Source organism: Schistocerca americana, chromosome 6 (assembly GCF_021461395.2).
Source record: "Schistocerca americana isolate TAMUIC-IGC-003095 chromosome 6, iqSchAmer2.1, whole genome shotgun sequence".
Lineage (NCBI taxonomy): Eukaryota > Metazoa > Arthropoda > Insecta > Orthoptera > Acrididae > Schistocerca > Schistocerca americana.
Window position 1 is genome coordinate 560,877,265 of NC_060124.1, and position 17,998 is coordinate 560,895,262.

Here is a 17,998-nt window from a genome sequence, read left to right on the forward strand (position 1 = left end):
TGCCTGACCGTGGGCGGTGGCGGTGTTAGCAGCGCGTATCTATGTACTGGGTGATCAAAAAGTAAGTATAAATTTGATCACTTCATAAACCACGGAATAATGTAGATAGAGATGTAAAAATTGACACACATGCTTTGAATGACATGGGGTTTTATTAGAAGCAAAACAAGCTCTAATAAGAGAGAGCATCAGATGCGCCAGCAGTCGCAGCATGTTGACGTTACCTGAAAAGGCGCTTTTAGTGACGCTCTATTATCAGAATGGGGAATTTGCTAGTGCAGCGTTACGATCTCTAACAGTCAGAGGAAACATCTGGGAACTATACTTTATTATTCATGCACTACTAAGACTAATCATAGTCTTATTATTCAAGCAAATAAATCTATTCTTCATAAACCATATCTATTCAGCTAGAAACATAAAAGCTGAAATTAAATTCATTATATTCTTATCCCTTCTATCTGTAGGTGGTTTACCACCCATTTCTTGGATTCCTACCAAAATGAATTGTAATACAATCATTAATAGAAAACAACATAACAACTATTATAACTATTATAGTTGTATTAACTACAATTACACTTTAGTATTACATATGTATTAGATTCTCAGCCCTAATTATATTATGTACCGAAAATTCATGCTCTATGAAGATTAAGTCTCAAAAATCAAGAATTATTCTTCCTGTAACCGTAATAATTTCAACAATAGGATTGATTTCAAACAGGCGAGAGGTTTTTAACTCCGCCCCTTTTAATAGCAAATATGGTTCCTTCTCAGGGTATTTTGTGAAGCATCTCAATAAAACATGTTACTGGACGAATCCTATTTCTCATGTTGATGTTTTAAAAATTTGAAAAAGTCGTTTGCCATCACATATTCGTGAAAAATTAGTTACTACACCTGGGCACAGCACAGAATGTTTTCTATCCATTCTAGACTCAATCGACCTAATATATGAGAAGCGAGTAATAACAAATAGAGCATCAGACAGCCAAACACCACAACAACATAACTCTAATTTTCAATACAAAAAGCCAGATGTGAACATACAGCAAAGTTGGTACGCACAACCGCAAGGATACATTAACCAAGGGAATGAAAAAAGCAAGAACAAAAGATTTAAACAAAACTTTCCGTATAACAGCAACGATTACCATCCACAAGCTAATTTCAATCCCTCATCTCAAAATTATGCACCGCGTGAAAATAAAAGCAGTCAGCCGTACAAATGGCCAGCGAGTGGCAACAACAATAATATAGCACATACCATAGTGCAGCCAACCTTTGCGCAATAAAATCATAATACGGCTACATTTCACAACAGCCATATGAACACATGAGAAAGTATGTCAAGAGCTGGTAATTATACAAACTGGAGAAACTATCACACAGTAGAACTGACAGAAATTGTTCTGCGCACAGAAGTAGATCAGACTACACTGCAGAAAAACCCGAATCGGTCATAGTTGAGCCCCATAATATATATCTTACAAGCGATTGGGGCAAATCAGATTTTCAAACATGTTTCGTATGATTCGATGAGCAAGGAGACATAAAAGACGATCTATACCAACATGAATTAGAATAGACGAAAAATACACTAGAAGAGCAGGAGCACGCAGTTATCAGGGTGAAAATTTTTGCTATAGACACACAGTTAATACTTGACACTGGGTCCACGGCTAATTTAATGTCTGAAGCATTTTTACTGACTTAAAAAGACGGAATAAATTTGCTGTTCCGCCAGCAAAATTGCAAAGTACAAACCTCGACCGATGGCAAAATCAAATTAGTAAAACACAAAGCTCTTATCATCGTGCACATTGAACAATTTTCTGTGAATTGTAATTTTTTAATAGTAGAGAAACTTACAGTTAACTGCTCAATAGGTGTGGACACATGTAGAACTTACAAAACTCAAATGGACATAGGTAATGGTAAGTGCCACTAAATTGTGAAAGACCAAAGATTTTCTGTCAGCCTGATTAACACACCGGAGAGGTATGAAAACGTAAACCAAGAATCCAGTGTCACTGTACAGTCTTCATATCCCACCACGTATTTTTTGAACAAATGTGATAACGAACACGATACCGACACTGAAGTTAACCATGAATTAGTAGAACAAAAATTGAACGAATCAAATATCCTAGATACTGCACAACGTCAAGAACTTTCTGAATTTTTTAAGTATGCAAATGTTTTTAATAAGAATCCAGGAGTAATCAAAGATAATGAACATAAACTTAAGTCTATCCTCACGAAACGTTTTGTGTTGTGTTTTATCCCATATCATGGACAAAGCGTGAAGCAGTTCAAATGGTTCAAATGGCTCTGAGCACTATGGGACTTAACATCGATGGTCATCAGTCCCCTAGAACTTAAAACTACTTAAACCTAACTAACCTAAGGACAGCACACAACACCCAGTCATCAGGAGGCAGAGAAAATCCCTGACCCCGCCGGGAATCGAACCCGGGAACCCGGGCGTGGGAAGCGAGAACGCTACCGCACGACCACGAGCTGCGGACCGTAAAGCAGTTAAGTAGTAAACAAGTCAGATGTGCAAATGGGGAATCATACAGCCATCCTTTTCACCATATTGCAGTTCAACACTACGAATTAGCTAACCTGATGGATCAGTATGACTAGTTTTAGACGCTAGAGGCATGAACAAAATCCTAGTATCAATAGGAACAAATCGAGATAATTTGGATGAACAGTTACTAAAATTTCATAACACCAAATACTTTGGCACCCTCGATCTAAAAAAACTCTACTGGGAAATGAAGTTACATGAGGAGAGTAGAAAATACACAGCATTTGTCTGCAATGGCAGGAGTTCGGAATTTCAGGTTCTACCCTCTGGCTTAAACATTAGCGCAGACGCATTTATATCAACTTTGGATAGTGTCTTAGGACCAGAATTGCTCAGTAAGGTTACCATTTATGTTGACGATATGTTAATAGCCACATCATCTTAGGCAGAGCACATTAGTATAATGAAAAAATTATTTCAGAGATTTACAGAGTACAAAGTAACAGAAAAGCTTAAAAAATCTAACTTTGGCAAAGAACATCTAAAACCTTTAGGACATGTCATATCAGAACAGGCTGTATTACCAGACCCAAAGAAACTAGATGCCATACGTAATTGTCCAGACCCAAGGAACAAAAAACAATTGAAAGCATATCAAGGACTAAATAAACCTTGCTTATGGGATGAGAGATACCAGGAGGACTTTACCAAAATTAAAAATGCATGAATATCAGCAAACATTTTCAGTCATCCTGACATGTTGAAGGACTTTTATTTAAGCACGGACACCTTGTTTCAGGGGCTGGGGGCATGTTTGTTCCAGATACAAGAAGAAGAAGGGAAAACAGTACCCAAAGTCATTAGCTTTGCCAGCAGAACTTTATCAGAGGCAGAAAGATCATATTCCGTATCAGAACTGAGAAGTTTAGCAGTAATTTGGGCATTTAAGAAATTTGAGTATTTTCTTTGTGGTAAAAACACTAAAGTCTATTTTGATCACCAATCAATATCATTTCTCTTAACATGTAAACTGTTACACCGAAGACTAGCGAGGTGGTGTTTGTACCTACAGGAATTCAATTTTGAAATAATATGCATAAAAGGCAGTCAGAATCTTATTGTAGTTGCACTATCCAGTTTACCGCAGGGACTAGACGAGTTCAGTGAACTTTCTGAACACGAATAAGAAATCCGAACATTATTGATGCAAAGTAACACACAAAAATCAGACTACAAAAACTTCTGTAAACACATCTGAATGATACAACATCAGGACAATAGGTTGAAAAAGGTAATACAAAATCTTAACCAGAATATAAACCATAAGGTAAGTAAAGGGTATCAGTTATACAATGCCGTTTTGTTTCACCGGAAGCACGAAAGTTCTAACCATTGGTGTGTATGCCTTCGAGATAAATATATCGAAGAATTTATCATAGAAAAACACGAAGTATGCGGACACCACGAAGTAACAAAATGTGCAGACAAGATTTGCAAATTTTGTTACTTTCCTAATTTACGACGACGTGTTTCACAAATATTAAGAAAGTGTGGTATTTGCCAAAGACCAAATCGATACAACATGTCAAAGTTTACAGAACTACACCCCATTCTAACCAAAGCTCCACTGGAAATGGTTTCTCTGGATATCAGAGGGCCATAACCCAGAGCAAAAGGAGGTGTCAACTACAAAATAGCTCTTTATGATATTTTCACAAAATACATCAAACTTTACAGCTAGTAGCATGATAAAGAGAACTGAAGAGGATTACTTACGAAGAGTAGGTAGACCTAAAGTATTATTAACAGACAACGTAGGCAGTTTCGTGGGAAGAACCTGGAAACAATTCATGAATACACAGGGCATTAAACACATCTTGGTAAGTTCTTTCCATCCACAAGCATATTATGAAATTGAGTTTGATACTTGTGCAGAATCGGGTGTTTAAAGAATTTAATAGATTTATAAGGACATACGCTCACAATAAGCATTCACGATGGATTGAATACGTGACTTCATTTATGCAAATAGCAACAATCTCCCCCACTCTTCCACAGGTTTCACTCCTAATGAACAGATGTTTAACACAGAACAAACTGACGAATGGGAATCACCCATACCAAAATTACCTACTAGAGAGTTAACTTTACAGGATAAAATCATGCAAGCAGTAATCACACTGGAGAATAGAGCAACATACAGAAAGAGAATATGCAGTAGAAAGTTAAAACGAGTTACAAATTTTTTTGAAGGGCAACGAGTCCTCTTGAGAACACATCCCAAATCGACAAAGATCGGTAAGCTAAATAAAAAATTGCGTTTACTATACTCATGGCCCTATATTATTGCAAAAATACCTTATCCTGGAACTTATAGGTTGGTATATGAAAGAGCAGGGAGAGACAAATGTTTCCATCCTCACAAAGACTTAAAATCTTTTCACGAGTAGTCACCCAATATCACAGTAGTTTCCTTGTCATAAAATATATTTATAGGTAATGTCATAGTTTTATAAGTAAAAAAAATTAGTATGTGTATTTTTGAGTGAAATATGTATAGATTTAAGTAATTTTCTTGTTTTGTAAGTGAAGACAAACATTTGACTAGAAGGAAGTGTAGAAACACAGCTTTACGCGAAGCGAAATGCAAACTGGAGCAGCGTCCGACTCAGCTGTGTGTGCTCAGCAATGCATGCTTATGTCAGTACTAGGGAAGAGACATTGACCTTGCGCAAGAGCATCAGGCTAACTCACGTCCCAACCAAGGTCCGTAAAAAAATAAGGTTGAGCAGTAAGCGTTCTGTCCTGCCATTGGCTGAGGCTGTGACGTCACGAAGGAACCGCCACTGCCTCTGGAACAGCGCTACAAATCGCAGCCCGCGCATTCACGAGATGTATTTGTGAAATGTTTCAGTTTCTACAGAAATAGTAAAAGCTAAATTGTCATTCTGCTATTTCTAGAAAGTTACTGCTATATTCTGTAACTTGTCCAGCTTTTAAACATACACTGCTGAGTGCTGATTTTAATTAAATAAAGCGTCTATACATCAAACTATACAAAAATAAGTGCAAAGTACAGTCTGTTTTGCAGTTCTCTACGAAGTTAACGTTCGAAATGAGCATTCAGTTTTCTAACTTTGGCTCTGGGAAAAGTGTTAACTTGTAGACAAGCTCTATGTAACGCTCATTTATATTCTGTTTGCATCATGTCATTTTCACCCAAGAAATTATGCAATTGCCTTATTTGTAGGAAGCATTTGAATTACCTACCTGAACTGCCACAAACACGTACACACACACACACACACACACACACACACACACGCACACACACAAACACACACACACATTCTTAATTTTCTGGCACCTCAAACCTTTGGCTTATATTTTTATCAAGGTGGATGTATAATGTTTGCCCTAGTTGTTAAAATTCACTTATATAAAAGGGCATTGAATCAAAAAAAGTGCTGTAAAATAAGATTTACTTGAAATAGTGGTAAATTAACTTACCGAGTCCGCCGTTTAGCAAAGTTGGTATGTAATGTGGGAAACAACAAGCCAATCCTTGACACTGTCAGTGTAGAGTCTTGCTAGTTATGAAGCAAACACAGTCAGAGGACCTTCACTTCTATCACTAAGTTTATATATTATTTAACTTTCACAAATATTGTTTATTTACATTCTAAAGCGATGACAAATACCACTTCCTTGCTTTCCGTTGCTGAGCGGCAAGTGCTTTCTTCAACTTGTCCTTTGCCGACAGCCAACGCAGTCGGATAAATGTTCTCGTCCTAGCGTAAATTTTAATGATTTCTGGGTGAATAGTGGGGAATCGCTCGGTAAGTATAGCGCACAGGTTCTTGATGACACCAGTTTCCCTGGACAAACTATTGTGTCCATGGATCTGGGCAAAAATTAATTCAAATTTGCTAATTGTTTCGAGCCACGTTTCTGAAGGCACAAGCAAACCCCCACGAGAAACCATGCCCAGCCATCCTCTCGATGTCTCCTCAGCCAGTGTCAGTAACTCTCCAGTGCGTGTGGCCAGTGATCTGTCTTACTGTCTGCATCGATAAGCTACATATCCAGCAAGATATTTAAATCCTTCAGTGCTACAATCAGAAGACAGTGACATTGGAGGTACATCCGATTCTCCTACTCCAAAATCTAAATCTTGTATCTCCATCTTTCCTTCAACCATTGCCAACGCCTCAGACATATCAGGCAGGATATTGCCAAAAACAGTTGCAGTCACGAATCTTCCTTCTTCATCTGGCTCAACAGACGATGCATTTGAAAGTGGAATATCATGAGCGTTTGCTCCCAACAACAACAGTCTTAACCGGCTCTTTACCTCGACTGGCGATGGATGATCGTAAAAACGTCCAAGGCCCGTCCAGCAAGATATTTAAATCCTTCAGTGCTACATTTTATTCAGTGCCCTTTTATATAAGTGAATTTTAACAACTAGGGCAAACATTATACATCCACCCTGATAAAAATATAAGCCAAAGGTTTGAGGTGTGAGAAAATTAAGAATGTGTGTGTGTGTGTGTGTGTGTGTGTGTGTGTGTGTGTGTGTGTGTGTGTGTGTGCGTGTTTGTGGCAGTTCAGGTAGGTAATTCAAATGCTTCCTACAAATAAGGCAATTGCATAATTTCTTGAGTGAAAATGACATGAAGTAAACAGAATATAAATGAGCGTTACATAGAGCTTGTCTACAAGTTAACACTTTTCCCAGAGCCAAAGTTAGAAAATTGAATGCTCATTTCGAACGTTAACTTCGTAGAGAACTGCAAAACAGACTGTACTTTGCACTTATTTTTGTATAGTTTGATGTAACGACGCTTTATTTAATTAAAGTCGGCACTCAGCAGTGTATGTTTAAAAGCTGGACAAGTTACAGAATATAGCAGTAACTTTCTAGAAATAGCAGAATAACAATTTACCTTTTACTATTTCTGTAGAAACTGAAACATTTCACAAATACGTCTCGTGAATGCGCGGGCTGCGATTTGTAGCGCTGTTCCAGAGGCAGCGGCGGTTCCTTCGTGACGTCACAGCCTCAGCCAATGGCAGGCCCAACCAAATAGAAATGCGATTCTGCACAAGTATCAAACTCAATTTCATAATAATTAATAACACATAACAACTATATTTACTATCAGGGAACGGAAAAATGTAATATTATATCAACATGTGACGTTGCGTCAATACTAAGATACATACAGTGTAATTAGAGCTAAAAGAAATCATTACAACGAAACACACAGGACGTGTTAGCTAACAAAATATAAGATACCGTACGAGATGTCAGAGTACCTTTCTTTGCAGGGTAAATGAATAAAAAGAATAAAAAATGCAAGTGAATAAATATATAAACAAATGAGAATGACATATGAAAAACGTCTCCGAAGAAACGTGATGACCGGGTATATGAGTGGGCTATGAGCTACGAAACACAATTAGTTTTGAAGTTAGTTATAAGTTTTTTATATTGCAGCGCCCAGTGCATCGACACGGCGCAGAAGAAGAAGAGATTTACGACGGGTGTTATAGGTACCAAAGGAGAAAATGGGCTGCATCTCAAAGAAATGAGTTAGTTGCTAGTATGTCTATGTGTATATTTTGATCATGAATCAAATGAAGATGAAGAATATACATCATCGCAGTGCAACTACAAAACATTTACCCTTCCTACTGAATACAAAGTGTACATACACACGGAGGCATGTGACCTCAAATAAAACTAATCAAATTCTATCGCGTCACATATGAATATAAACGACGGCATTTCCACGTAATTGTAAAGAGATAAGCATGAGGTAATGCAAAAACTCCTGCGTTACGAACACAAAGCTACACGTAAACAAACATAACACGTTTCGTTTCCATGAATCTGCGATGACTAAGACAAGAGTTTGCGAGCAGTATAAACGGATCAGAGAGGAAAAAATTTAAGACGACAACGATTAAGACGACTATCACCATGAACGGCCTGGCATATCAGTTACTGACAGGGTCGCACTCCCCTAGAGAGACTCTATTGGAAAAGAAATGTCAGTATTTCTGTGGTCTGTTCATGATACAACGCAGTGTTGCGTGAAGGAGACAATAGATGTGTCTGACATTCTATTGGGAAGTAGTTTTCCAAGCCACTTTCACTTGCTGTCTGAAACAGTCATCGTATTGATGTTTATAACGCACACTGGGGTAGCGTCTGCCCAATCATGCATTACACGTGAACAATGGGAGAAAGATTTGGTAATGAACACCTCGGAGAGCGTATTGGATAGAGCGAGATGTGAGAGTAGGCACACGCACCTACCATGAGAGCACACCTACCTGATGCAGGAACTCCTAGAGAATGAGCTGCATCACATTTCGGATGTATTTTGCGCTGTACGGTGAGTCCTCATCAGACAACAGACTTTACTGTTACTACAGGTTGTGGCTCCACGCCACGATGATGGCGTGAGTTGGTGTACGAACTGCCTCCTACACCAGGCGAACGAACCGTAGCATGCTCGTTGGCATTCGCAGACGTTTGTTACACAGGCACATTTACTTTCTCGTTTTCCAGAAACAGTTAATCACCAAGCCCCTCGGAGTTCAGTAACAAGGACACTGAATCAGTCCAGGAACTGATTTTAGAAATTCTGCCCTCACTGATATGATGACAGATCTGCCTTTATTTACATCTTTACCCAGCAATCGTATGGTTTGTGCAGGATTTTACAAAATTCTTCCTAAGCTCCAGATTTATACATACTGCTGGGAGCGAAACAATATATATTTCATTCCAGGAGTTATTTACTCACACAGGGATATTACTTCGGACAACAGTGTTTGTCTCTAGCACGGCTATCCCACTAGCAAGGGAAACAATAGTACCTGATGTAGGCGGATTGCATCCCCAATAAAACGGCAATAACTTTAAAATCCCCACACACATCGTACTGGTGTCTCGCGTGATCTGCTCCTAGCAAGACGTTTCTCATATTTTTATCTATTTCTTTTGTTTTGGTGGCGTACGCCACAGAAGTGAAAGTAAACTCATTGTCATTATGTAAAAGTACTGCTTCGAGACTTTGTGTCTTCGAATCATCGATGAACAGTCTCCATTGATCAGACCAATGCTTCATATGCTATGCCTATCAGACGAATTACGTCTTTGCAGAATGTTTTCTTTAAAAATGAAAAAAAGGCTATTCATATTCTTTTCAACTAGCGCGAAAGGTTGTCACTTTCTCGGAGTCGTGTAGGTACTTCCACTGTTATGAAAGTGAAGCCAAATATTCTAGATCCCTGATGATGCCACTGATTTCCCTTTGTGTCATCATGTGATTTGAAGATTATGTGCTTGGAGAGAAGTTTGCATCTGTTGAAGCTGATGGCAGCTAATTTTCATACTCGTTTATGAAAGCACAGTTATCTTCCATCACAGCTCACAGATGCATTTTCTGGGAGCTCAGGAACTGAAGTTCGTTGGCATGAGGCACTGGGCGAATTGCAGAGGGTATATTTGCGATGTACAAACGTACATCTTTTCTTCACGGGGAGGCCTTTGTTTGTAGGGGGAAACGTCCAGAAATAAAAGTATTCTTGGTGGGTTTCCTCCAAATCCTTGGTGCTCCATGTGCGACATGACATACTTTTCTAGTCATCCACGGATTCAAGTTTGACGAACACGTAGTGCAGCATACATATGGTGTCCATTTTTTATCCTGGTCTTACAGCCAAAGCATAATAAACATGCCTTTTAATGGATCCGTAAATGCTTCACCGTAGTTATTACAGAAGTTATCTATATTATTTACGCTTTTTCGAGACATTTTGCCTTACCAATCAATAGTAGATTATCAGCTGGAATTATATTACCAGGTAATCATCATGGAAGAACTGCGAAAGGCGTAAAAACAAGACCACTGTATTATTAATAGTAATTCGTACAATGCCCTTATCTGGCCACAAAGCTAATGAACACGTGCTGAAAATATGGGCGCATGTATCTGATCCTGCCCAATCATGCATTACACGTGAACAATGGGAGAAAGGTTTGGTAATGAACATCTCGGAGAGCGTATTGCATAGAGAGAAGAAACGACAACATACTCAGGCAGTGCAGCCATTTGCTAGTATGTGGGACTCGATATTTCGCGACAAAAATCCGTATTGATGGTAACGGTTGCAGCTTCCATACCAATGACACCAAATTAACAAAGTTTTGCTGTCTTCACTTCCATAACGCTTTGGTGTGTAGAATTGTTTTATCAACCCTAAATTGGTTTTACGGAGCTCTGCATACCCTACATTGGTTTTACGGAGCTCTGTATGCCTTCGACTGCCTACTATGTACGTCAGAATACTTGACGCATCCCACATCACGACAAGAATACTTGACGCATCCCACATCACGACAATCTGTCTCCTGTAAGGGGAGGTCTGGTTCCATCGGAACCAAGAGCCTTTTTGTTGTAACAATGTTTTCTGAAGTTTGAACTGGAACCTTCTTCACATCAGACAATTCTAGGATGCGTTGGTTAATGATATCATAAAACATCTCGTCTCAACAACAAGGGCCTCTCGTTGACTTTCTAGTATTGTTTTCTCCATTTGAATTTTTGTCGTTAAAATTTTTGAGGAGTTGTATCGGGTATGGAAGTCATTCTAGTTGCAAAGAAGCTTTAATACGATCGTACGTGGTTATAAACTTGAACTTCCCCATCAGCTCGCCAAGTTTGACACAGAATCTGTCGAATTCTTCCTTACTGAAGCTTTCTGCTCGCCGCAAACTTGTCGATTCAGCGGTCCTCAGCCCCAAGCTTTCTCGTATTTTCATAAAATCGTAGAGAATTTACTCCATTTCCTTTTTGTCTTATAGTACAGATGTTTTATTTTCGGTTGCTTGGCACATTTGTTACCTAGATTCAAGAACTCATTCTTACTCAAGGGATAAGCTCGGTATCTAAATTTTTACATGATCGTACAGTACCTCAGAGTGTTCTCGACAAAAGCTTACTATTCCCTAAAACATGTTTCATGGCCACATTTTCCTGTAAACCTATTAAATTCGTCATGTGCATGTTGGAACTAAGTATTTCTCACTCGCTTCCATAACTGTCATTCCATGTAATCATGCTTTTCGGAGCGGCTTCCTAAGTGTTTTTTTAAATTTTATTTTTGTCCTCAGTTCTCCGTATTTGCCAATTAAAGAAACACCCACTTAAATAAATTTTTATATCTGTTTTCTGTTGTACCACACAACACGAAAATGTCGCTTTGGTGCTCTAACTTTTCAGTTATTAAATTACTTAGCTGGAAATTGTCACAACTTAGTCTATGGTGAACTATATGAGTTTTTTCCAAAGGTACGATAAAAATGTAATATTAGGGGGACTGTGGGTAGTTTGAACCACTTGGTATTTGTAAGAGTTTGCTGCAAAACAGCGGACGGATGCAGTGCTTAGATTAGTGGTTTCCAACCTTTATTAGACCATTACCGCTGAGTGCAATCAGACATTAACTAGTACCCCTGCCTTCCTCCCCCCCCCCCCCCCCTCACCCCAGTGTCTGTCTCCGCCCCCATTCCTCCACATTATCACCAACTAAACCGCAGAATGAAAGACTTTTCTTGAAACACTCTCATCTTTAAAATGTGTGTGTGTGAGTTAGAATGAATGACGAAGAAATTCGTGGTGCATCGCAAGTGCTACTCACAACTCCTTCTCTGATCAGAAAGCTAACTATCCACAGGGAGGGTAGACACTCGTTATAAACCATACTACCCCTGAATTATTCCTGTCCATTGCGGCACTTGCATGACCTGCGCAAGTCAACCTCATTTAAAATCAATCAAGTTATAATGTGAGCACTGTACTTACTGTTTTTAAATCACTTGATTGCTGCACTCCTTAATTCTGAACGGCTGTTAATGCTTTGTGTCTAACACTCTAATAATAATAATAAAAATAACACTCTATACAACACTATAGTAGCCCTAATGTAGTTACTGCTATGTCATGCTGTCAATTAATTCATTTATCTGTTTCGAAGCTAGTAATGAAGCAATTTCTGGACTATTGCTGATACTATCTACAACTTGAAGGAGACATTTTCTTGAGACATTTAGCGTTTCTTACGTATATGTCTCATTTTTATCATCGAAATGATTATTAAATGGACACCCTAGCTGCAAACAGGCGTTGATATACTTCATTGGGGACATGTTGAAAATTTGTGGCCCGACTGGGACTCGAACCCGGGATCTCCTGCTTGCGTGGCAGATGCTCTATTGATCTAAGCCACCGAGTGCACAGAGAATAGTGCACCTGCAGGGGCTTATCCCTTGCACGCTCCCTGTGACACCCACATTCCCAACATGTCCACACCACTACATTCTTAGTGCGCCTAATAGATGTTTGCCTATCACACTCATTACTCGTGGCAAATCCTGTACGAGTTCGGCCACAGTGTGTACGTTCGCACAAGAAGGTCAATAGCCAAGAAACCATATTTTAACTATATATGACGGTAGTATCTGTTCCATAAAGCAGAAGTTCCCGGGTTCGATTCCCGGTCGGGGCACACATTTTCAACATGTCCCCAATGAAGTATATCAACGCCTGTTTGCAGCTAGGGTGTCCATTTAATTATCATTTCATTTCTAGCAAAGCTGCATGGTCATCAACTGTAACTGTTCTTTCGGGAACTGATACTACCGTCATATATAGTTAAAATATGGCTTCCATATCATTTCGTGAGCAGATCTGTAGGCCGTGCTGTGCATTATTTGCACAGTTTACGAGTAGTGAGCATGTCTGCAGAGCATTTTTCATGCGTTATTTATGAGTAGTTTGCAGGTCTGCATGCTGTGTATTGTGGCCCCAAGCATGTGAGAGTGAGTGTTTTGTATCAGTGTAATAAATGAACTAAGTGAAATACGTTCCTAATTTAAGTGTTCCAAAATAAAGAAAGTACACTCCTTTCTCTCTCGAGCAGCCCAGCACCGGCCAGGTCATTTTCCTGCCATTTTCCCTACCCCAGACCGCCAGCTTGGATTACGTCACAGGAGGGATGACAGTTTCCCTGGTGGCAGGGCTGTGTACTAGGTCAGTTGGGCTCCAGACCCTATGGTGAGCACACTAGATGGAGAACTGCATCAAATTGTTTAAATAAAGACTGCATGCGAAATAAAGACTTATGTCCAGCACAGGCCGTGTCCTTTTCCTGTCAGTTTCTAGGAAGAGGTGGCGGTCGGATCACTTAGGTTTGTGGAGGTAGCCAAACTGACCCATTTTCCCGCCATTTTCTTAGGTTAGTGGAGGTAGCCGTGGTGTGTTGCATTCTTCTGACAGAATTTGAACTTCCCGCCATTGGGGGAGGGTATTTAGGTTAGTGGACGAAGCCCAATTGATCTATCTTCCCACCTAAATTCAAACTTCTCGCCAAAAGGCAATATCTTGAATAATGGTACTTGTGTCATCAGCTGTCACGGCCGCATTCTTAGGTGACGCCATCAAATGACTCATGGCCGCCAACTTGGATGACGTCATCGCCGCCACCTGCCCGCTACTCTTGTCTGTACGCAGCTGTGCATATGATAGTGAGTCGAACACGACAGATGTAATGGACACAGGTGTTCATAAGCAGTTCCAGGCCTGTGAGGATAGGCTTGCAAGATAACATACCCGTAAAAAATAATTGGAAGCAGAAGTATGTAAACAAGTTTCATTTTTGGGTCATAAAGGAAGAGCTCCTTACATTTTTGTGGGGCACGTAGAGATGCTAATAACTTCGTGCACATTGCAGTTACGTGCTCAGTCCAATTTAGATTTTCATCACTTTGCTGAAGGAGAAAAGTTGGAATTTCTCCTATGTAGGGTTCAAGATGGCAGGGACTCGCAATATTTCGAATTGTTGTTTGATCTGTGATGGTTGCGGAAACGTGATTGGTGTTTGTCTAGTAGAGTGTTTGTAGATGGACAGTTTGTTACCTGGACGTAGACTGTACGTTCTAAGGCCTTAGACATTCCACGAAGAATGCAAATAGGTCGGAAATCAGCTGGTGCTGTGGAAACGTCTTTTTTAGTAATGGCTTAACTAGTCCCTGTTTGCAAACCTCAGGGAACGTTCTTGGTTGAAATAATGGGTTACAGCGGACAGAAATGGGTCAATAATAAGCTTCATCATTTGGACTGTGATGAGATAATTTCCAGCAACAGCTGATCGGGCCCACTGAAGAACGGGATACAACCCGTCAGCTTTGACCAATGACGTCAGAATTTGCCAGAGATCATTTATTACGAAGATGTAACAGCTGAGAGGAGTGTTCAGAAACAAGGGAATACAGTAGGGAAAAAATATTTTAGACATATAACAAGGCGAGTAATACGTCGACCTTAATGTCAAGAATATCGCTTGTTTGTGTCCTAGTACTTCAGTGGAAATGAAAGAGAAAAAGAAGGGATGGAAGTAGCGGTAGCGGTAGCATAGAATACCTCACTTCACATATATAACAGTTGTATCTCGAATTCAGTCGAGCTGTGTTGGTTAACTGCAGAACGGGATACATATTTAACGTACGTCAATTTCTTCGTTTTCGTTGGCATTGGTATCCCGTTGTTCAGCTGAACTATATAGATCGACTGAAGTACGGGATAGAAATTTTGCATCATGTGTAGATTCTTTCATTCTTTCGCCTCCGCTACCACCTATAGACTGTTCTTACGTAGATAGTAGTACTACCGACGATGGAAAGATCTACGTACATAATATTTGTATCCTACTCTTCAGCTGACCTATATATATATATATATATATATATATATATATATATATATATATATACTCTTAACGAAAGCGAGGAACTCGACGTACTGACGTACTTTACATTGTACCTCACTTGAACTACGTGAAGGCGCAAGAGGACGACACACACAAAATTTATATTCCGTGCTTCAGAATGGGAAACAATTTTTATTTGTTTTTTATGTTGTTTCTTATTTGCCTTGGATGCTAATAGTATCGAGTGAAAGTTATAGTCTTTCTAGCGACGACAAGAAAATCAATAGCAGTGATATTTGTATCCCATTCTTTGGTTTAGCTGTATAGGACAACTGAAGAATAGAAGCCGGCCGGTGTGGCAGAGCGGTTCTAGGCGCTTCAGTCTGGATCCGCGCTGCTGCTACGGTCGCAGGTTCGAATCCTGCACCGGCCAAGGATGTGTGTGTTGTCCTTAGGTTAGTTAGGTTTAAGTAGTTCTAAGTCTAGGGAACTGATGACCTCAGATGTTAAGTCCCATAGCGCTTATAGCCATTTCAACCATTTGAAGAATAGAAAAGTAGTACTAGCGAATGGGAGATAACGACATTTATAACATGCATATTCTGTACTTCAATTGACCTATGTATGTCAATTGAAGAATAGGATACTAGTGCTACGGAAGACGAAAGATAGCGCCATACACATTTGTATCCTGCTCTTCAGTTGACCAGTGGATAAAGATCTGAATCCAATACTGTGATTACCAACATGATGCTGATAACCCCTATTCCCCAAATCCGTACGTGAAGAAAAACCATCTGAAATCACTACGGAACCCTCTACAACATGATCTTCAATTAATGTAACCAAAACTTCCTTCGTTCGATTAGGACCTACTTTAAAAATTACTTCGTCACATTCTTGACCTGAAACTACAGCCCCCCAAACCCATAATCTTACAGGTGGTTCCCTGTTGTACTTCCTTCTGCCAAAATGCGACTCGTCGATTTCGACTGTAACACCCGGCCCCCAAACGGCCCTCTATACTTCAAGTACTCCTCACAAACGTCTCTAGAAAAGAGTACCAATCTACAACTGTACGCTCACCCACACGACATTCATGCACGCACAGCCACACAGGATACCTCAAACACCAACAATATGTAATTTTTATGATATCCCTAAAGGCGAGCTTAGATTTTTCGATCCATGTTCCTCGTCTAAAAGACCGCCACAACCGATCTTTACTGCAGCGCCATACGAATACGTCGTGAGTACGGCGAGCAGACACACTGGTCAGGTGCATATGTTCACCGCACTCACGAGATCGAACATAATCAGCAACAAGACCACACATTTGTAAAAATCGAAGCCTGGCCATCATGTCTACACCCACAGCCTCCTTTAAATCATCCAGGTTTATTGGAGTAGACAAATCCATACCTACAAACGAAAATGAAAAAGTAAAAATTTTCATAAAACAAAAAGCTATTAGTCCAAATTGTCTCAAACTCACTAGGAATGGCATTAAGTACCGAATGAATTGCAAACAACCAATTACTGAAATCAGTGCAAACGAAAAAATTGTGCAATATCTAGCCCTGTCTTGTAAAACTACATTCAATCTTCTTAATGTACAATGATGACGCTTATCCGCAGCAGACAATCGATTTGTTATCTATGGCATTAATATCTAAGAGCAACTTATGGCGTCCTTTGTCAAACCCGACGGGTTGTTTCCCGTGCTTCAGTAAACCCTGCTGATCTGATGCCTCTATTGACGGTACTGCAAGTAACACGCTTCAGACAGAATTTTTCAGTGACAGCAGTCGGTTACCCATAAGAAGTAGTCAACGAGTCTCTGTTTCGTTTGTGGTTCAGTTGTGGTTGTAGGTAATGTGAACTACCGGTTCAATTCGTGAGCTGAAGCAATGGAATCAGTTGTAGCATTCATTTTGAATACACCAAGACAACGGACGTTATTTCATATGACAGCTGATTACTTCTGCTAACGGTTAATGCGGGCGCATACTTGAGTTCTACGTTTCTCCCAGCTTGACTGACTCTGTTCCTCTTCAGTTTGTAAGTAATATGATTTTCGGGGATGGGGCGTAGATTGCATTTCCGATGTGCAGAAACTCTGCTATGTACCGCTACGAAAGGAGGCACTGTAGAGGAGTTTCTACATTTTTTTTTGTACAATATGTTCGACTTGCTTTACTCGATACCTAAATTCTCAAGTATATATGCCTAATAGCTTTTTAACACTAAATTTGGGAATCAGGAAGGTATCAAGTGTAAACCTTGTTCGTCATAATCAGATAGTGGTTTTGTACACGAAAGCAATAGCGTGACTGACAACATTACATGTACCTAGAAAGTAGTAAAAAAAAGTCATCAATGTACGGTTGGAATACGACAGAATGGTGGGATTGTAAGAGCTCCAGACCTCCATATTTCTCATCAAGCAGTATGCGCAGCATCTCAGGAAAAGACAACAAGGGACCGGGCTGTGGTAGTTTGTAGGTATATACAGCAGTTACTGTCTGGAGTGTTTACAAAACGCAGAAATGTGTATTTTCAGTGGCTGATACGTTCTACGACATGTATTATTTGGAATTTTAACGTGCAGGAGGAAGAAGTTTTGGATTCACATGCACATGCGACATTGGCATGACCATATGAGCACAG